Genomic DNA, 22763 nt, shown 5'->3' on the forward strand with positions numbered 1-22763 from the left:
ATAGAATATTTAACAGGAGAAATTTACAAGGGAAGAAATATATTTTGGTTAATGGTTATGGAGGCTGGGAAGTCCGAGAGCAAGGTGTTGGCATTTTCTGGTCTTCTGACGAGGGCCTCAGGCTGCATCATAACATGAAGGAAAAGCAGAAGGGCAAGTAGGCATGCTTGGAAGACATAAGCAAGCCGTGTTGGGGGACAGCTTTAAAAACTCACTCTGTGACAGCAAGCTCACTGCTGAGAGGAAGACATTCATCCCTTCATGATCAGTCACCTCTGAAAGGCCCCACCTCTCATAGTGCCACAATGGCACTCAAATTTCATCATGTGTTTCAGGGAAGAATTATTAAGACTTTGGGCTCTTTGGACTAGCACCCTTTCTAAAGAGGCTTTGGGGTCATCTCGGGAATCTGACCAGACTTACTTACTGGCTGGTTACCTGCTTGTGGCCAATCCTCAGCCACTACAGGGATATCTGGCTACCTAAGCATCCTACGTCTCCTGCCTAGGTTTCTACCATGTCCCGACCTGCACCTCCATTCCACCTCCTCTGCACTGCAAGGTCTGTGGATTTTCATATATTTCCTTAGCATCTTTCCCAGCACCTAGTCTATCTCTGCACTCTGTTAAAAAATTGAATAGTAATTCTCTATAATCTCTGTAGAATGAGTATTAAATGGGATACAAACAATTTTAATTATGCTATAATTTGGCATATTTATTCCTGTCAAATCTAAACTTATCATCTAGTGATTTTGTTTTTAAATAGGTTTATTTTAACTTTACAAAAGAGCTATCTCCTCAAAAGAAAAAATTCTGTGTGTGTGCACATGGATGTGGGTGTGTGCTATATTGCTGAATAGTGGAGAAAGACTAAATAAAGTTGGGAATAATAAAATATATGAAAAAAATCTCAATTTAAATGCTGTGTTTTATTGTAAAACTGCTTGTATAATTATTTTTAATTGCAGATCCTTCAATATTCATCAGAATTACTGTTTTTTCCTGGTATTTACAGGCAAGGAAAGCCAAACAGGAAGAATGTCAAATAGAATGGTTACTAATACAGAAAGTGTGTTTAACCCCAGAGCCCTAATATAAATTATACTAATATTATGGCTTTATGATTTTCTTTCAAAAATAATTTTCTGCCTCTAAACTGTCTTTAACGAGCTACATCTTGCTACCACAAACCATGTCTCAAGGGATGTGAACTGCCTGGAAGTTTTGAACAGCTATACAAATGCTTATGGAATTGTTGAATAATAAGATTATATACCAACAATAAGCAATCATTATTTGCATGTTTGTTGAGCAATTTCTTCTAGCTGTGTCCAAAACCAGGGCTCAGGAATTCAGAAAAAAGAGCAAACAAAGTACAGTAAGTTCCTGCATGGATTATATATCCAGAGATATAAATACAAAATAAAAAACAAAACAAAAAATCCAAATCAACCAACTAACCAACCAATCAGAAAACCAACTAACCAAACAAATCTCCCTGAGCTGAAAACAAATTAAACATCAAAGAAGTTCATTGTATGTTAGAATAAGTCTCAGGTACATGCAGGATAAAGACCCATGACAGCAGTATGAATTAACACAGTTCTTCTCTGAAGAGTTTATTTCTACCTCTTCTCTTTGTGCAATAGATTTGAACTTGGAATAGTTTAAGGGAAACAGGGATGATATATTAGTTCTTCTTCACTTACAAAGGGAACGTGAAAGTGTGGGATGAACTTTGGGTTCATCTACCTGGCTATACAGTAAGGAAATCCCTTCTCAAGGTCTTGTCTTCCTGGCCGAGGGCAGAGGGAGGGAATTGTTCCCACTTTGAGACAGGCTTCTGTTTTCTTAGCCTCAGTTGTTGGGAAGTCCTTCTTCATTTTGAGCTCAATTGATCCTCTATGTTCTAGCTTTGTCTTAGGAAGCAATTCTTTTCCAATATTCCTTTAATTTGATGGGTTTATTTACTTAACACATATGTGTTTTAAAAAATTATTTGAGGATTTGTTGCTTTCATTTTACATATGACACAAACCCATATGCTTAGATGCATATCTCAAAAGAACAAAATATTCTTCTCATTTGCACAGTATAATGATCATACTCAAACTTAATATTCAAAGAGTACTACTTTGTAATACATAGCCCTTTCATAGTACAATTGTCTTTTTACCATCTTAATTTAAAAATATTTTATTTTATTTTAAAAATTAATTTTATTGGTACACTTTTGATACACATAATGATCACATTCATCATAGGGAATTTGTATCTGTACATGATATGTCTTGATTCTTTTTTCCCTTTTTCCCTCCCCTCAACCCTTCTTTCCTTCTTCATTTACAAAAGCTTTATTTCCATTTTTCTTTCTACTCTTTTTTATTCCTTTTCTCTTCCTCTCTTCCCCCACCTCCTCCCTTGTTCCCCTTCCCATTTGAACATTTTATTCTTTGAATTTTATTTTTAATTAACAAATATTAGCTGGCATATATTACATATTTATGATATACAGTGTGGAGTTTTGATATATGTTTACATTGTAGAATTATTAAGTGAAAGTAACAAATCCATCAATTCACATATTGAATATCTTTCTGTGTTTAAAACACTTGAAATATATTCTTTTAGCAATTTTGAAATGTAAAATGAATTATATTATAGTCAACTTTCTGAGGAACAGACAACTAAAACTTATTTTTCCAATCTAACAGAATTTTTGTACTCTTTGATCAACACATACGTGGGTTTTAAAAGCTTTTTTTGTTGTGTAGATCAAATATTGTGCTTTCCCAACTACTCCATATTGACAGAACTTCCAGGCATGCATTATCCTAATTACTCTGTTTCTTCAATGCTCCCTATTATGAACTGAAAGTTGTGTAACTCACAAATCCCCAGTATGATGGTACTTGGAGGAGAGGTCTTGGGTAGGCAGAGAGGTCAGTGAGGGTAGAGCCCTCCTCAATATGATAATAAGAAATGGTCAAACAGCTTGCTTGCTTGCTTTCTATATGTGAGAATACAAGAAGAATCTGGCAGTATGCAGCTAAGAGTCACTCATCAGAACCCACCAAGATAGGACCCTAATAGCATATTTCTCGGTACCAGAACTATGAGAAGTAAATGTTTATTGTTTAAGCCACCCCATCTTCTGGTACTTTGCTAAAAACACGCAAACTGACTAGAACTCCCAATATCACACATGCTCCATCTAAAAGGTGATGGGAACACTGATTTAAGAAAATGTCAATTCAGTTTAACATTTCAAGGAGCAGTTATCAGATACTTATAATGTGGCAGACACACTGTTAGACCCCAGGGCTACATCACTGAAGATGACAGATGGTCTCCATCTGCTTTCCTGAAGATCACAAATAGTCAGCAAAGTCAGACATTCAAGGAGTAATTACAACAGTAATGAGTGCCAGAGAAGAGGTTGTTAAGTTGTTTAAAGCTATGGGAATTAAATTAACCCTAAAGATTCATGGACGTCCTCTGTGATGAAGAGATGTTTAAACGAAGACTTGAAACATGACAGAAATTAGCCGGGTAATGGAGACCCAGGCAATAGAAGTGGTACATGAGTGAGACTTGGGATGGAGACCGTTCCAGGGTCCAAGGCCAGAGTATTTAAGAAGAAGAGGCCAAGATTTTGCATCAATGGAGAGGCTTCAATTATCAGTGGCTACCATCATCAGGCAATGGGGAAAAGCTGTTCAAAAAGAAGCAAAACCTCAGCAGTCTTCTTTCTGTTTCTGTCTGGTATTTACCTGGTTTTCTCTATTTTTTTGCATCATTGTTTTATAATAATTATACTGATTATGCAACCTTGTGTGATAGTTCATCTTGATCATTAACTTAATTGGATTGAGAGACGGCCAGAGAGGTGATTGATTGCGAGGCACTAACCTCAGTGATATATTAACCTGTTGTTGAGTTCCTAACTGAAGGGGTTATTAGGGGTGAGGCTAGGTCACTGCTGGCATAACTTTGAAGGGTATAACTTTTGTCAGGCTCTGCTTCCTGGATGACTTGAGGTGAACAGCTTCCCTCTGCTATGTCTTTTCGCCATGATGTTTCTGCCTTGCCACAAGCCTAAAGTGATGAAATCAGTTGACCACTGATGAAACCTCTGAAACTGTGAGCCAAAATGAATCATTTGTCCCATGAGTGGTTAATCTCAGATATTTGTCACAGTGACAGAAAGTTTACTACTGTATTTCTCCCCACATGGAACTGGTTCTTACATTAATTTTTGCTCCAAAAGGTACAATAGGGCTTGCTTTTCTCATGTACAACATCTACATTTATTCATGTAGAATAATCTACATTTATTCAATTCATGTTAAAAAAATCTACACTTATTCCTGTACCAAAATCTACATTTATTGAAGCACAGTCCTAACATTTTCTTTTAGGACATCATCATAACTCTCCAAACCCCCAATTCCAGCTTGAATTTCTCACGACTCTATTTTCTGTGAAACCGTTGGTCCCAATCTCCCATGTCCAACAGCGCTAGCTCTCCTTAAATGAGCACTTCTTGCCCATGTAGCCCGCTCGCAGTGCACTGGCAACACAGTGGTCAGTGATTTTATCCCATGGATTCTTCACTCAAGTCATGACCTCTCGCAGGCCAGGCTTCACAAAGTTTCAATTGAATCAAGTGTTAATTGAAGACCTAAAGAGAGAAGTGGCAACAAAAGTGATGACAGTTAAGAAGACAGTCCACACAAGTGACAAAAAATTATAGGCCCCAAATTTCAGAACACGTTTCTTTATTTCACATGAATGTGTTAAGTCCATCTGTTACAACACATGATGTAGTGAGTTATGAAGATTCATATTAGACACAACCACATCCATTTGTTATCAGGTTAAGTGTGCATGTTACTCATATGCTGTATCTGCGCTCCGATTGCTCATTCTGCAGTAAGTCTTGAGTTCATCTGTTTACATAGGTGTTTACCTCTCATACAAAGGTGACTGCTTGGGTATTTACAAATAATTATACTTTATGTTGTCATTTATTTTAAATATTAATGGCAATAATATTATTTATTTATATTTAATAAGATAATACTATTATTTTATAATTCAATATGGCCATTGCATGTTGCAACGGACATACTAAACGCATCTATCTGGTTGACCATTTTAACCAGGGCTTATTTTTTGGGTGTGGCTTATATTATGAGCATCCTGAAAAATCTTATTAGGGTTTATTTTCTGGTTAGGCCTTATTGCCCTGGGGGTTCATGCCATTGCCTCAATAATAGTTTTTGCTTCTGGAAAAAGTGTACAAGACAGACAACCACTCTTCCTACTTAGCTAAATTTTGTTCTACAATGACTAATTAGACAAAGGCAAAAAGCGTTCAATGAGTTTAGCAACAAAGAGTTCATTGGTGACACTGCCAAGACCCCCCTGGTGGCTTGGTGGGAGTAGAAGCCAGATTGCAAAGAAAGAGAGAGTGCACAGGAAGTGAGCTAGTGAATGGGCGAGCTAGTGAATATAGAGATCTCAGTCACTTAAAAAAATCTTGTTTATAGAAGGAAGAAGAAGAGTAGGCTAAGCAGCTAGAAGGGAAGAGAAATAAGGAAGGTATTTTTTTTTAAAGCAAAGAGATACTGTGGCAAACAGCACAGTTTAAACAACTCTTTTGGGAAAAGAATTAAAATAAAAGGGTTTCCCCCAAACAGCTCCACTTCTATCACCTTTCAATACTTCCAGTTTGGTTTGAAAAGCAAATTTAATATGTAAGTAATGACTAGGGAAAGTCATCTTATAATAACAGCCTAGAAAAAGAGATAAAAGTAAGTTGTATGCATTGAGTTGACAATTGCACAGAAAAGATGAGACACTCACAAGGTTACCACCCAGAGATCAATTTGGGCTGGAGGATTAGAGATGGAAAAGTTTTGAGGCATGTTTCCTTTACTTTGAAGCAACTGGACTTTGAGTAAGTTACTTGTCCTTCCCATGCCTATGATTTCTGTCTGTAGAAAGAGGATCATTCTGCTGAACCTGATTTTTTTCCTTTGTGACAAAGAGAGTCTTGTAATGTTTGTAATATAGTCAATGCACCATAAATGATAGTTCATATAAAAACTTAATCAAACATGGACTTTGAAGAACAGAGAGACTATTATTCTGTCACATAGTTGCTTTGCACATAGTTACTGTTCATCAAAACTGGGTAGAATAAAAGGGAAGTAAAACAGACACTGTGATAAAACATATGAAACTAGAAGAACATGTGACACAAATTAGATGGGTCTACAGATCATGAAGTAAAGTTTCACTGCTTTCATGATGCAATACTAGGAAAATCTTGGAGATTAGCTGTTTTTAAGCTAATTTATAAACTGTAAGTCATAATATAAATGTTAATTATATTACCTATTATGACAGGTGCAACTTTCAGTACAAAGCAAACCAAGTGTGTAAGAAACATAACTTTAGTTTGCTATACTTCATCTAGACTTTCTTTGACTCTTCCATTCCCCCAGGATATCAGATGCTAAAACTCTTTTTCCCTTAGGTTGTGAGAGATTTATGGAATTGAAGGTGTTGTCATCTAGTCCTTGAGTCCTCTGTCCACACAGGTAACTGCTGAGCAGCCATTAGTACCATATCACTTGGCCTGTGCTCACTGATCCAGGCATTACACTGTTGAGACGACTCTTGTTCTCATCTACCTAAGGCTCCAGGTCCACTGGACCTCTTTGCTACTTCCACAGCAAGCTTGAGATCTGCACTGTTATTTTATTGCTTCTATTCTGATTCCTAGAAAGAGACAGTCTCTGAACATATCTATGACCCAATTTGCCCTGATGTCTAATGTATGGCTTTATCACTTCTTTGGTTTATGATCTAAGAAGAGGGGCAAATATCTAAATTTGGCTTCTGTCTCCTAAACCACATTGGGCTTTGCCCCATCACTAAAATTTGCTCTGGAAAGTAGAGTCAATTTTTTCTCTCTGTCTTCACCACCATATTTTTTTCTTTCTTCTGCTTCCCCCAACCTAATATTTTTCTAGTGTTCAAGGAAAATCTCTCCCTGTATATGTCTTGGTCATTTTCCCCAGATTCATTTTTGCTCCTCAATATTAAAAGCATATAAATCAGAGACTTAAAGGAAGCTTTGTCTTTTTTCACCCCACCCTATTATACCAACATCTTCAGGAAATAACTCAGAATGGAATAATTGCCCAAGTTAATTGAGGATGTGGAAGAGAAAGTGGAAAATTTGGGCAAAAATCTATTTATATTTCAACATTTGGTAATAATGATAATACACTGAATGATCTTATAATTTCCTACACAAAATATAAAAGAATAAAGACCCCACATTAATCATTTAAATTTGATTATTCTCCTGAAATATTCTTCAGCATATTTTTAATCATGTACATCTTCATTCTCTATTGCATGGAAAAATTTCTGTGCCAATTCTTCTAGGTCAACTGATGAAAATTCAGACTAGTTGGGAAAATGTTAGTATCTGGAAATCATAATCCTGAAGTTATGATGGCAGCATATTGAGATGGTATGGATCTTGCAGTTAATTTTACAAAGGAGATTACCTCAATCCCAGGTTTCTTCCCTTGGAAGAGTGCTGAAGATTCAATATTGATTCTTGCCCAAGGTTTCTTGGTTACTTCCCAAGGTTATAAATCACTTCTGGCAGGTTTGTAGTAAACATACAATGCCTATATTTCTTTATATAGTCTCAATATAAAAGTAAGCAGGTTGGTAGACTTCCAATGTCAGCGCTTTTATGGAGATAAATCCCTAGTCTGTGTTATGTGTATTGAATAACATATCAAGATAAGTTCCATTTGGAAGCAGAGTTTCTAATTTAAAGAGTGATGTATGGGTTTATAATTGCTTTTATTCCCCAGGTAATTTCACTACTAGTCGTGCTCTCTACACTGAGCTTACGATAGCACTCCCAGCGATAATCTGTAGGATATTGTAGCATCAACATTTTCAGTGATGCAACACAGTATAATTGGAGACTGACAAAGTGACGACTTGAAACATAAATATTCAGTATTGCTTTTCTAAATGTCTAAATAAATACTTGATCTTAGGCTTTGGATGTAAACCTCCAATAATAATACACAGAAGCATTCATAGTTAAGATGAGTACAACCATTCTGGAAGAGCTCCTCAAGAGGCCTATGATCTGTGCGAGTTGAAAAAACTGAGAAGTTGCTATTAGGATTTCCTATCACTCATGTTAGCAGCAGAAATATTGTTAAAAATACCTATATTCAGAGTGTGTGTGATGTTATTCTTGAATACTGGAGCCATCTGGCATTTTGTGGTGAGACACTCTACCAATAACCATGTGGCAAAGTGTCAGGGCAGGAAGCTATGGTTTATTTCATTGTGTTTTGCTAAGAAAGACTCAGAAATCAGTAACTGCTTGAAGTGTCCTCAAGTTGAAAATTTCACACTTAGATGATGAAGTAATGAAAACATTGAGCAATGCATGTAATTGTTGATTTGTATGTGTGTATGTGTGCATGCGTGTGCACATGTGCATACAGCTTGGAGCCATCCCAGATATAGATGAGGGCCTGTTTTTGTTTCTGGAGCAGTAAATAATAAAGTGGTATGACTCCTAGCAACAAGAGTGAAGTAATTCAAGTAGACAAACATTTTAAAAGTTTAGGATTTCCTTTTTCTCTTTTCCTCAGGACTCAGACACATGATGTATACAATGAGGGAGGCCTCAGGAATTTTGCCTCTTCATGTGCCTCAATGGGTTCTGCAGTTAGGATCATTCACCAAGTATCCCAGAGCAGGAATCTCAGATGTTGGGGTTTTCATTAGAAACACTGGAAAATTCCAGGTGATGCCGAATTGCAATCTGCTCAGTCCAGATAGCCTCTCAGTAGGTGTTAGTTGTTTGGATGCTTGCAGTAGCTTTCGCAATGATCACAATCATTGCAGCTTTTGGACGGAACTTTGACTGCAGCCTTACATACAATTGTGTTTAAAGTCAGAATGAGGTAGTTTAAATGTTAGGTGTCAGAGAGACCAGTATGAATATGTCCGTGGCACTCATTAAATCTGAATGTGGGCAAATCACTAAACCCACCTGGATATGTTTATTATGAAGAAAATATCGTTCTTAAAGTATTATTTTAAAGATTAATTATGAAAAGAAATATGAAATTACTAGACATAGATTTATAGCTTAATAACTTTTGAAAACTGTTAAGATAATTTTTCATGGACAAGTCATTCTTGAATATTCATGACCTATTGGTTCGAATACCCCCATGGATACTGTGGGTTTTCTTTTTTTTTTCTCTTAAATTCTTTTATTGGTACATTTTAGGTATACAACACAATTACATTTCTCATTGGGAACTTGTACCTTTACATGACGCATCTTGGTTATTATTTTTTTCCCATTCCTAGCCCTCCCTTCACCCCCTCCAACCTTCCCTATTTACAAACACTGTATTTCCATTTTTTCCATTTCTCATCATTTTTCCTTTTCCTTCTTTTCCTTTCCCCTGCCCCTCCCACTACCCCTACTCCGTTGGACCTTTTCTTCCTATTTTGCATTATCGATTATTCATTTTAATCATTGGTACATTTTAGGTATAGGATATAATGACATTCATCATTGGAAATTTGCACCTTTACATAATCTCTCTTGGTTCATCTTTTTCACCCTTGCCCAGCCCTCCCTTCAACCCCTCCAGTCCTCCCTATTTACAAAGATTTTGTTCCTATTTTTGCATTTTCTTTTATTAATTCCATTCCCTTCTTTCCTTTCCCCTACCCCTCCCACCTCCTTCCCCTTTGCCCCTTTTCTTCCTATTTCACATTACCTATCATACATTTAGTCCTTATTTACACTTTCAGTTTATCACACCAGAGAAACTATTCAGTATTTATACATGTGTGTCCTATTTATTTCACTTAAGAGTATCACCTCAATGTGCATCCACTTAGCTATAAATGTCTCGAATTTCTCATTTTTTATGGCTGAGTAGTACTCTATTTTGTACAAAAACCACATTTTCTTTATCCAATCTCCAGTTAATGAGCATTTGGGCTGTTTCCAAGTTTTAGCTATCACAAACTGTGCTGCTATGAACATGGGTGCACATATATCACTGTAGTATGATTCTTTTAATTCTTTGGGGAAGATCTCCAGCAGTGGAATAGCGGGGTCAAATGGGACTTCCAGTCCTAGTTCTTTGAGGTATCTCCATACTGATTTCCACAGTGGTTGCACCAGTCTACACTCCCACCAGCAGTGGAGCAGTGTTCTTCTTTCCCCACAGCCCCACCAGCATTTGTTATTGGTTGATTTCATGATAGCAGCCATTCTTTCTGGAGTGAAGTGGAATCTCAGTGTTGTTTTCATTTGCATCTCTCGAATGACCAGTGATGTTGAACATTTTTTCATGTATTTATTTGCTATTTCTACTTCTTCATCTGAGAAATATCTTTTCATTTCAGATGCCCATTTTTGGATTGGGTCTTTAAATTTGGGAGGTCTGATCTTTTTAAGTTCTTTATAGATTCAAGATAGTAGACCTTTGTCTGAGGGACAGCAGGTGAAGATTTTTTCCCACATTGTGGGTTGTGTCTTCACACTGCTGGTGGTTTCTCTTGCTGTGCAGAAGCTTTTTAATATGAAGAGATCCCACTTGTTGATTGTTTGTGCTAGTTCATGGGCAACTGAGGTTTTGTTCATAAAATCTTTTCCTACACCAATATCTTCAAGAGTTCTACCTAACCTCTGTTCCAACTGGTTCAGAGTTTCTATTTTCATATTTAGATCTTTAATCCATTTTGATTTTGATTTTAGTTTAGTGCATGGTGAGAGATATAGGTCTAGTTTTAATCTTTGGCAAGTTGAAACTCAATTTTTCCAGCACCATTTATTAAAGAGGCTATCTTTCCTCCAGTGAGGGTGTTTGGCTTCTTTATGGAAGATAAGATGGCTGAGTGTGTCTTGCATTGTTTCTGCATCTTCTAATCTGTTCCACTGGTCCTCAGGTCTGTTTCTTTGCCAGTACCATGCTGTTTTTATCACAGTAGCTTTGTAGTATAGTTGCAGGTTGGAGATTGTGATACCCCCTGCCATGTCTCTGTTACCTAGGATTGCTTTTGCTATTCCGGGTCTCTTCTTGTTCCAAATGAATTTGTGGATTGTTTTCTCGAGGTCTATGAAGTATGCTGCTGGGATCTCAATTGGAATTGCATTAAATCTATATAGCAGTTTAGGAAGTATGGCCATTTTCACTCTATTAATCCTTCCTAGCCAGGAGCAGGGGATGTCTGTCCATTTTCTGATATCCTCTTCAATCTCTCTTTTCAGAGTGCCATAGTTTTCAGAGAAGAGGTCTTTGATTTCTTTTGTTAGGTTGATTCCTAGGTATTTCAGTTTTTTGGATGTTATTGTGAAAGGAATTATTGGCCCTATTTCTCTCTCAGTGAGTCTGTCATTGGTGTAGAGGAAAGCTATTGATTTTTGTGTGTTGACCTTGTAACCAGCTACTTGACTGAATTTGGTTATTAAGTCTAGAAGACTTTTGGTGGAGTTCTTGGGGTCTTCTATATAGAGTATCATGTCATCTGCAAATAATGACAATTTGACTTCTTCATTTCCTATCTTTATTCCTTTTATTTCTTTCTCTTGTCTAATTGCTGTGGCTAGTGTTTCCAAAACTATATTGAACAAGAGTGGTGACAATGGACATCCTTGTCTTGTTCCTGATTTTAGTGTGAAGGATTTCAGTTTTTGACCATTTAGTATGATATTGGCTGTTGGTTTTTCATAGATGGCTTCTATCAATTTGAGGTAGAGGCCATCTATTCCAATTTTTTGTAGGATTTTTATCATAAATGCATGTTGGATTTTGTCAAATGCTTTTTCTACATCTATGGAGATAATCATATGGTTTTTGTCCTTGGCTCTATTGATATAGTGTATTACATTGATTGATTTGTGTATGTTGAACCATCCCTGCATCCCTGGGATGAATCCCACTTGATCAGGATATATGATCTTTTTGATGATCTTGTGCATTCTATTTGCCAGTATCTTATTAAGGATTTTTGTATCTATGTTCATTAGTGAGATTGGCCTATAGTTCTCCTTTTCGGTTGGGTCTTTCTCTGCTTTGGGGATCAAGGTAATGCTTGCTTCCAGGAATGAATTTGGGAGTATTAATTCCCTTTCAATTTCATTGAAGAGTTTAAAGAGTAGTGGCAGTAGTTCCTCTCTAAATGTCTTGTAGAATTCAGCAGTGAAGCCGTCAGGGCCCGGGCTTTTCTTAGTTGATAAGTTTTTAATTACATTTTCAATTTCATTGGTTGATATTGGGTTGTTTTGAATTTTTAGGTCTTCTTCATTCAACTTTGGTAATTCATATGTGTCTAGGAATCTGTCCATTTCTTCTGTGTTTTCCATCTTATTGGCATATAGTTTCTGGAAGTAGGTATTGATGATCCTCTGGATTTCTGCTGGGTCTGTTGTCATTTCACCCTTTTCATTCCTAATTGCATGGATTTGGGCCTTTTCTATCCTTTTTCTGATAAGGTTGGCTAAGGGTTTGTCAATTTCGTTGATTCTTTCGAAGAACCAACTCTTGGCTTCATTGATTTTTTGTATCACTCTCTTAGTCTCCATTGCATTGATTTCTCCTCTGATCTTTATAATTTCCTCCCTTGTATGAGCTTTGGGGTTGTCCTGCTCTTCTTTTTCTAGAAGCTTGAGGTGCAGCATCACCTGTTGTTTAATTGGGCTTGCTCTGTTTTCCTAATATGTGTATTCACTGCTATGAATTTCCCTCATAAGTCTGCTTTCATTGTGTCCCATAGATTCTGATATGTTGTATTATCATTGTCATTTAATTGAAGGAACTGTCTGATTTCTTCTTTAATTTCCTCTTTGATCCATTGGTTATTCAGAAGTGTGTTGTTCAATTTCCATTTGTTTTTGAAGTTTTTCCAGTTTCTCTTGCTATGGATCTCCAATTTCATCACACTATGGTCTGATAATATACAGGGGATAACTTCAATTCCTTTGGACTTACTTAAACATGTTCTATGTGTGCATATGTGATCTGTTTTGGAGAAAGACCCATGTGCAGCTGAGAAGAATGCATATTCTGATTTTGTGGAGTGGAAGACTCTGTAAACATCTGTTAAGTTCATTTGTTCAAGATTTCAATTGAGTTCTAGTATTTCATTGCTTATTTTTAGTCTAGTTGATCTATCTATTCGTGACAGTGGGGTGTTGAGGTCCCCCACTACAATTATATTAATGCATATATGACTTTTCATGTCCATTAGTATTTGTTTTATATAGTTGGGTGCACTAGTGTTTGGTGCATAGATATTTATGATTATCATCTCTTCCTCTTTGATTGTTCCCCTTACAAGGATGTAGTGTCCTTCTTCATCTCTCTTAATCAGTGTTGGTTTGAAATCTACTTGATCTGCAAAGAGGATAGCTACTCCTGCTTTTTTTTGGGTTCCTGTTGCATGCAGTATTGTTTTCCACCCTTTCACTTTCAGTCTATGAGTTTCCTTTTGAATTAAGTGTGTTTCTTGTATACAGCATATTGTTGGATTTTGCTTCTTGACCCATTCTGCCAGTCTATTTCTTTTGATTGGTGAATTGAGACCATTAACATTGATGGTTATAACTGAAACGTATTGATTTATCATTGCCATGACTTTTTCTTTTTGTTGGGTTCTCACCCTTTACATTTAATTTCTTGTCATGCCAGATGGGTTCATTCTGCTTTGCTTCCAGGGGTTGTGATCCTCAATATCTGTTCCTAGGATATTGTGTAAAATTCTTTGGAGTGCTGGTTTGGTTTGCATGAAGTTCCTAAGGTGCTCTTTGTCATGAAAGTATCTTATTTCTCCATCAATTTTGAAAGATAGTTTTGCAGGATACATCAACCTGGGTTGGAGGCTGTTTTCTTTTAGGGCTTGGAATATGTCACTCCAAGCTCTTCTTGCCTTGATGATTTGTGTTGAGAAGTCTGCAGTGATTCTGATGACTTTCCTTTTTATGTGATTTGTTTCTTTTCTCTAACTGCTTGGAGAACTTTGTTCTTCTGTTGAGTTTCTGGAATCTTAACAATTATATACCTATGTGTAGATTTGTTTTTGATCAAGGCTATTTGGAGTCCTATATGCCTCACTTATCTGTATGTTAAGTTCTTTTCCCTTGCTTGGGAAGTTTTCTGCCATTACTTCTGCAAAGAGTTTTTTTTTTTTTAATGTCGTCTGCACTCTCTCCTGTGTCTTCATTGACTCTGATCAGTCTTATGTTTTTCTTCTTTGCATCGTCTAGGAGCTGCTGGATTGATTTCTCATGTTCCCTTGTAATTTTGAAACAATTTTTGTTTTCCTGGTCATTAATTGTAATCTTATCTTCTATATCTGAAATTCTGTCCCCACATTGGCTCATTCTTCTGTGCAGACTTTCAATGGAGTTTTTCATGTCCTGGAAATCTATTTGCATCTGTTTTATGGATTCCATTTGTTTCCTATATTGGGATTCCATCATGTTCCTCAGCTTCTCTCTAGATTTATTAATCATGTCTTCACTAGGAGTACACTTTCTCCTCTTATATGAGAAATTATTTCTGATTTCATTTTTTCCAGATCCCCTTTTATTGCCAGTTCAGTGGGTCCAGATAGTTGAGTATCAGAGTGTTCCATCTCATTTCCCTTTGGGGTTGCTGTAGGTGATCTGGAAGTCTGGTTTTGAGACTTATTTACGTGTTTCCTCATTTTGACTGTGGGGGCGGGGGAGTGCTGTTGGTGCCTGTGCGGCTCACCTGCTCTGAGCTGGGAGAGGTGGGCCAGGGGCCGGGAGCAGTGGTAGGAATGGTGGCCTGGAAGCCCCTTCCTCTGGGCCAGGAGCAGTGGGACAATGGCTCAGAAGCCCCTACCTCTGGGCAGGAATTCTTTAAATGCTGAGAACTTGATTAGCTCTAGTACAGTGGTCTGGTGGTTGGGTGTCCTCTCCATCTTTGTAGTGTGGAACCAGGTGGCTGTATAGAGAAGAGGCCAAAGGAGGGGGGGTCCAGTGGATTGCTGCTGGGGCACAGGCTGATTCAGTGTTTTCAGTGAGACTGGTGACTTCCGGTATGTGGATTTTCAAGCCCCTTATATAAAATGGTGTAGTATTTGCATTTATCCTGTGCATATCCTCCTATATATTTTAAATAATCTCTACATTATTTATAATACTCATTGCTGTACAAAGAGTTATTATACTATATTGTTGAAGGAATAGTGACAAGAAAAATGTCTGTACATTTTAAGTACAGATACAAACTTTAAAAAATATTTTTGCTCATTGATTGCTTGAATATGTGGATGTAGATGTAAAGGGCTGATACTTTCAACCAGTATAGACTCATAAAAAGGTTTATGATAAAAATTCATGAATTTCTCACTTGATGTTTAAGTTTTCAAGCAAGGAATATAAATTTCTCCACATTTCTAGCATGATGCAAATGGTAAGCATTCACGTGTGTTTTTAATTTCTTGGTTCAGTCTCTAAGATTTGAAGAGATAGGTTGTCTATCACAGGAGAGGGGATTGGATCAAGAGTACAGCAAGCCATCTCTGGTTTCTGTGAAGTAGAGAGAATGTGAATTGCCTAGCAAGGTGCAGAATAATAAGCTTTGGGACTCATTCTTTGTAGGAGCACTCTGGCTACTCTTAATTGACACAATCTGTGATATAGTCTGTACCGATCAGTTTTCAACTGGATGTATCCACTTGGGTATAGCCAACCCACTATTTTTTCCAGATGCCTTTCTGGGTTATTTTGTACTTCTTTTCTTCATGCAGGAAAGCAGCTAGTCACCTAAGCAGCTGGTTTTGAAAAACTCTCAGACATAATTGACTGAAGTATCACAGAGTTTTATTCTTAGAAACTGCTTTATGACTTTAATATTTTTTTATTTTTGCATCTAATTGTTCATTTATTCATGCATTCATGTACCCATGCATTCAAGAAATAGGTTAAGTGCTGAAACAGGAAAGGCTTTGGGTTAGATCTCCTGAGCATTATTCCAATATCTTTATTCGTCATTATCATTGGAGTCCCAGTTTGTATTATTAAGGGCTCTCTAGAGGAATTGCCTCACATGGTTATGTAGGCTGAGAAGTTCCTAAATATGCAGTTTGCAAACTCAAGACCCAATAGAGATGATGTTTCAGTCCAAGTCCAAATAGGAAAAAATATCTGTCTTGTCTTAAGGGATTCAGGTGGGTGTGGGGGAGCTCCCTTTTACTTAAGAAATAAGTAAACTTTTTGTTTATTTCTGTTTTAGGGAGTGCAATCTGCTTTATTCAGTCTGTTAGTTTAAATGTTTTTCAAAAGCCTTGGCCCTATACACATCCAGAATAATGTTTGACTAAATATCTAGGTACCCCATGGATCAGTGAAACTGATACATAAGATTAATCATCACATATTTGTCAACTGGCTAAACATTCAACTAAATGAAAAATTCACATAATAAATCAAATTTGTCCTTCAAACTTATTTTAAGAGATTGCTAATTCACCTTTGGAGAAGTCTGTAAGTTCCTTACAGTTGTAGTATTTATTTTGGATACTCCTCAAAATTCCAAACATTCTTAAAAGTTTTGATTTAGAATTCTCTTAGTTTGACTTTTTTACTGATAATTAAGTGTTCAAATATAAATCCAGTCCAAGGAGAGAACAGTATTATTTAAATTTTTTCAGCTTTACCAACATTTGGGAGGACTATAATACATAAGAGAGAATTTATTTCACTTTACATATAGCTGGAACAGAAATTTCAAATTTACTTAAGTGCAGAATTTCCACTGGAATTATAGTCTCTATTCAGTTGTGTTAAAGCAGCTCCTATACCAAGAAGGCTGCCCTGGATTTTTATATATTTTTAAGCAGGTTCATAAAAAAGAGGTCCCTTACCCCTTTGGAAGGAGAAGATAGCAAAAAACACATTAAATATTATACACAAAAGTGTGAACATAAAGTGAGCTTCGTGCATCCTGATTTTAGTTGCAAACCATTTTCCTTCTTTTATGGTCATGTGACATGCAATCAGATTTAATCAGATGACCCCTGGCCCAGCTTACTTGTTCTCTCCAACTGTCCGTATAGTACTTTATCTGCAAACTTTGGATCGGTGCTCTGTAAAATCCAAGATCTCCAAGTAAGTTTTTATCTCAAGCTAGGAATCATTGGCTCTGGGACTTGAAATCATTCATTCTTAGAATACAGCAGAACATCAAGATTGGATGAAATCACTGTGGATTCTATTAAATAGCGGCTTAAATGAGAATTACAGGCATCACCATGCCTGACAGTGTAACTGTTTTAGATTCCATTTATCAGTAAGATCATGCAGTGTTTATGCATGACTACCTGGCTGCAGGCTCTTTCTTTTGTGCTAAGAATGACTTTCACCTGATTAACAATGAAATTTAAATTAGGGAAAAGAAGATTGCTGAAAATTGCATTTGCTTTATGTTTAGATAGGAAGTGAGCCACACTTAAATAAAAACTTAAAAATATATTTTACTGTAAGGTTGACTCTAGGTATACTTAGAATATTTCAGCTCAAGCACACTTGGTGTTACTTAATAGTATTGTTATAGTGGTGATACTTAACAGAGATGTAATGGCTGTCTGCAGCCTAATATGCTCATCCCATCTCTTGATCTGCTAGTGGTAAACACTACATGGTACTCACCACATGATAGCACTGCCCTTCACTGCTCTTTTACTAGGCATCTACAGATTCACAGCTAGTTGAATTTTAATTCAAGGGTTAAATTGCAGGTAGATAATTCTTCTTGAGATTAGATAAGATTCAATTTGTGTTAAATAAAAAATTAATTCCATAAAACCAGATATTCTATTAAAATGCTTTTTAGAATACATAAATTATAAATGATTAAATTCTTAAAGTAAAAAACAAAAGGAAATTTTTTTTTAATGGAACACTTACTCTAAGTGAGACTATTCAAAGATTACATTGCACAATCAATCAGCAATTTCAAGTATACATGACAACACAAATTGGAAGTTCTTTTCATTGGAGATTTTTAGACATAATACTTTTTTGATATAAATAAATATTTTAGATATTTATTTTAGAATACACACATATATATTTAAATATATTTGTTTCTAAAGTTCTAAAAAGAGCCTATTTAATCTCTGTGTCCTGTGTGTTATAATGTAGAATGCATTTCCATTCAGATTACCTCTTTAAGCGAACTGAGTAATTGCATTGACTGGTAAGTTACAGTAGTTTTGGCATTTGAAATGACATCAGGCTTGTACTTCTACAACATTCATGATTTTTCTTTTGTTTTTACAACAGTAACACCTGTGAAGCTTTAGTTCTCTAATTAGGTCTCTGGAATTGAGAGGTACGATGAGGCCTGGAAGACTTCAGCAGTAATGTGGGGTTCCTGTTGACTAATTCTGTGATCCCCTCCCTCACAGTCTGACAATGAGGTAGGATGCTGCCCCAAAGGCTGTGCCTACAGTTGGGCATTCACACCCTGCTTGGCGAAGTGGCTAAAAGACATTCCCTCATTGACTGAGAGAGGAATCCCGCGGGCTAGGTCCACGCGCTATGTGCTGGAACTTTTGCTGGTGAGAGATGAAGATGTGATTGCAGTGTCTGGCTGTGTGATGAACACCAGAATGACTCATGGAGAGAGGGTGTTAACAAGGCTCTGGATCAAGTGTCACTCACTGTAATTTTTCACACACGATGCTCTTGGAAAGTCCCCTGCATGGAGGAAAGACACATTGATGTCTTTCAAAAGTGCACCGGTATAGTTACTGTATTTTTGTTTTCAAAAATCCCAAGAATCCCTGAAATACTGTCTTGCCCACTCAAGATATTGTTTACTTTCCCTCTTGGAAATGTTCAGTGGGTTCTACTGCATGTTGAATTTCAGTGAGGCTTAAACCTGTGTCAACTGTTTAATTGCTTCTCTCAGCTTGGATAAGTATATGTCTCAGCTACCCAAGCTTAGCTTCTCTACCAAAATTTGTCAGTTTATGTTTTAAACATTACTTTGGAAATTAGAACGGCTTGGAGAACTTAAGTTTTTCCATGATAAAGGTAATCACTTTTCAATATAATAAAGTTGCAAGAGTAAAAAAGAAAACAAAATCATTTGTATTTTCCTCAACCAAACTTGCCCCATTCCTTTTGGAGTTGGATTTTACTGTATATTTATAACTGTCTTAGATGTTATGCATATTTATTGTTGATCATTTTATAAATGAAGAAAATTATATATTAGTAGTATATTAGTAACTTTCCCGTTGTTGGCACAAAATACCTGACACCCACAGTTTAAAGGAGAGCTTTATTTTGGTTTAGGGTTTTAGAAAGTTCACTCCCTGGTTGGCTGGCTTCAAGGCAGAAACATACTGGTGGAAGTGCATGGTGGAGGAAAGCCACTCATCCGTGGCACCCAGGAAGCATAGAACAAAGGGAAGATTGGGGACAAGAATACACCCTTCCAGGTTAGGCCTCCAGTGACACATTGATGAGTTTACCCCTCCCTGCCATGATCTCATCAGCTTCCAAAAGCCCTACCCTTGAACACATTGGGAGTGTTGTGGACATTTGAGATCTCAACCAGAACAAGCAAGAAAAATATGCACCACTAATGTTAACATAGGTGATCCTTGATTTAGGATGAGGTTATGTGCCAGAAATCTATCAATAGGCAGAAGTACATTGAATGCTCATAACTCAGCCACACAGTAGATTGAAGAGTATGGGTTGTTTCCCCTCATCAACACACCGCTGACTGGGAGCTGCAGCTTGCAGTGCTGCACAGCATCTGGAGAGAACATCTGTTACTTATCACTAGCATAAGAAAAGATCAAAATTTAAATTCAAAATTCAGAGTGCAGTTTCTACTATGTATGGCTTTGGCACTACTGTAAAGTCTAAAAGTCTTAAGCTGAACAATTGCAAGTAAAGGATCATCTGTATTTTGGTCTATTTCCTTACTAACTGTCATGTGAAAAGAATAATTCAATGACACTTGTTAAAGTGTGGTAAGGAAGACTTTATTCTGGATCATTGCCATATGTGTAAGGACCTGCAGTGAGGACAATGGGATTTGGCTGCGGGGGAGAGAGATTGGGCTCAACTTCAAATATACCATGGGCAAGTGAATATTAACAACCAAGGAACAAGGTAGATGCTGGTGGGTGGAAAAACTTCTCAAAGGTACCATCAAGAGTAAGGAGATTCTGGATACCTGAACTAATAGGGTTTTTGCTGAAGACAGGGCAGGGTGATTCGATGTCACGTGGGGTTGGAGGAAGGTGAACCTGACCAAATGTTGAGGGTGAAAGATTTTTACTAACATGATTTAGCAAGGTTCTTGCTAAATCTGGATTTTACAAAACAATGCAAGATGGGCCTGGGGGAATGTTCAGGAGCCTGAATGAAGTTTGATCAAGTAAAAAATCTCTGTCACGAGCAAGGTCCATCTGCACACTTAGGATGAAAAATTTGCTGAATAAAAATGTTTATAATATTACTTATAGAAACAGAATGAAGTAGAATATTTTATGGATCTATTCAAATTTTTAAGAACAATTTCTCCAAAGAATTTCTAATATGTTATTTTCTGAAAAAATAAAGTGTATGGACCAATTTTGAGTAGTCTGCATCACAGAGTGACTTCTGCATAATCTGTTTCTGCTTTTTTCCTTTCGAAGGCTTTGGTCCTTCACAAACATCTCCATGAGGTACTCAGAGAACACCTGAAAAACTTGTATTTTATTCTGATTTTTTCTCTAAATTCTTACAAATAGAGTTTTCTTGGAAAATGAATACAGGCTTACATATAATAATGGCAACTTGTGTTGTTTTAGTCTTTTTTACACTTCTTATTGGTTTTATTTTTTCCATTAAACTCTCTACCATATTTATGAGAAATATTTCAAAACACAAATTATAGTATTTTTTCATCTAATGAAGAGTAGTGACTAACCACTAAGGGAAAGGCACATACATACTAGATGCATTTTTTTGTGGTTGCTCAGAAATGAGACTACAAGTGAAATGTGTTTCTATTATTTGTTATTAAGCATATTGGAAAACTTCAGGCATCTCTTTGGAGTACAGGGTTTGAGTTCAGAATCCAGAGATCCTGCTAAGTGCATTATTTAGCACACCTGGGATAGGATGAGGTAACAAAAATCCTATCTTCTCATTGTGCTTTGGCAGGATCACAGATATAATAAATTTTAAATTATTATCCTTTAGCTAGAAAGTGTTTAACTTTTCAAATAACTGCACTTATTAATAAAAAGATAAAAAGCATGATTTTCGTAGGTTTTCTCTGGCCATGATTAATGGACACAAAATCATTTAGTGTTTTAATTACACAGGGAAATCACAAATGATGATTAATTGATGTAATTTTCTACATGATTAATAAAACATTGAATTTACTATTAACATATGGCTTGGGATGTGATTTTCCCCCTTTCCCATCTGTCTTTTCTTTTTTCCTCTTTTCTTTCTTGGTTTTTTCTTCCTTAGTTTTCTTCTCACTTTCCTCTTTTCACCTCCTTTCCTTGTTCTATCTCTTCCTTCTTCCTTCCCCTTCTCTCTACTTCCCTTCTGTCTCCCTTCCCTCTTTCCCTTCCCTTCTTTCTTTCCTCTCTCCTTTTCTATGTCCTTCTGTCCTTTTGTTCTTCTTCCCCTCCTTTATTTTGTTTTAAAAAATATTAAAGAGGACCTTTACGGTACAATAATCATTGTGCTCTAGGATAGGGTTTTGTTACATTATTGAGAAGAACTTGGACATTCTGAATTACTATTTTATCTATTATATGCAGCCCAGATTAAATGAGTGTATTTGTTTTAAGTAAATTTGTTTTGAAATAAACATGTCCTTGTAAAGTGATAGAATATGATTTATAAAGTAAATACGACTTCCTAATTCACAAGAGATTTTGTGTAGAAATCAATGATCTCCCAACATTTCTCAAGGCTGCTTATGAGCTCCATGAATCCTTAACACTGAGCAGGATGCACTGGGGGATTGTTTATTGACAATGTTAAAGAAAAATATTCACATAGACACTAAAGGAGTAGATGCATGTTTTATTCAGGAGCTATTGCAAGAGGGGAAAAGAGACCTCAGTGTAGAACGAGGCTCAATTCTGAGTATAGCAGGGATAAGCGAGGAAAGAAAAGAGTGGGAGTCAAAGGACAGAATATTTTTAAGAGGAAACATCAGGGAGAAGAGGGGATACTGGTCACATCAACTTGATAGGGTTCTCACTGAAGGCAGGCCAGGGTGATCAGACATCATTCGGAAGACAGTGAAAGCTGAATTTAATCAGATATTGAGGTGGGGGATTCTCACTAGACTGACTCCTCAGAGTTCTTGGTACAAGTGAGCCAGGCAGGTCCGGTAATGGTGGAGGCCAAGGTCAAGTGTAGAGGCTTAAAGGAATGTGAATAGGGTCAGGTCAAGAAGAGTCTGGGTAAATCCTGGCGCCTTAACTATTTTCTCTCTGATGAGTTTTGAATTGCAAAGCATTATTTCTCCCAGCAATGAGCTTCTCTTTTTCTAAGCAGTCATTTTGATAAATAACACAGGCAGCTCAATACTCTCAATATTCTTTCAGGCTTGATTCTGGTTTTACCAGTGAGTAGAGATAAGGACTTTAATG

At 36.7% G+C, this 22763-nt stretch overlaps 1 long non-coding RNA gene across 1 annotated transcript in view; it reads left to right on the forward strand.

The window, feature by feature from the left end:
• Nucleotides 1-19897, forward strand: part of LOC110348609 (uncharacterized) — a 42560-nt gene extending 22663 nt beyond the window's left edge. Inside the window, exon 3 of the long non-coding RNA XR_002393967.2 lies at nucleotides 18412-19897. This is a non-coding gene — a long non-coding RNA (uncharacterized LOC110348609). The remainder of the gene's footprint in view (nucleotides 1-18411) is intronic.
• Nucleotides 19898-22763: the final 2866 nt, after the last annotated feature.

This window comes from Heterocephalus glaber, unplaced genomic scaffold, assembly GCF_053883595.1.
Source record: "Heterocephalus glaber isolate CG9 unplaced genomic scaffold, H.glaber_assembly_v1.0 deba00000122, whole genome shotgun sequence".
Classification (NCBI taxonomy): domain Eukaryota; kingdom Metazoa; phylum Chordata; class Mammalia; order Rodentia; family Bathyergidae; genus Heterocephalus; species Heterocephalus glaber.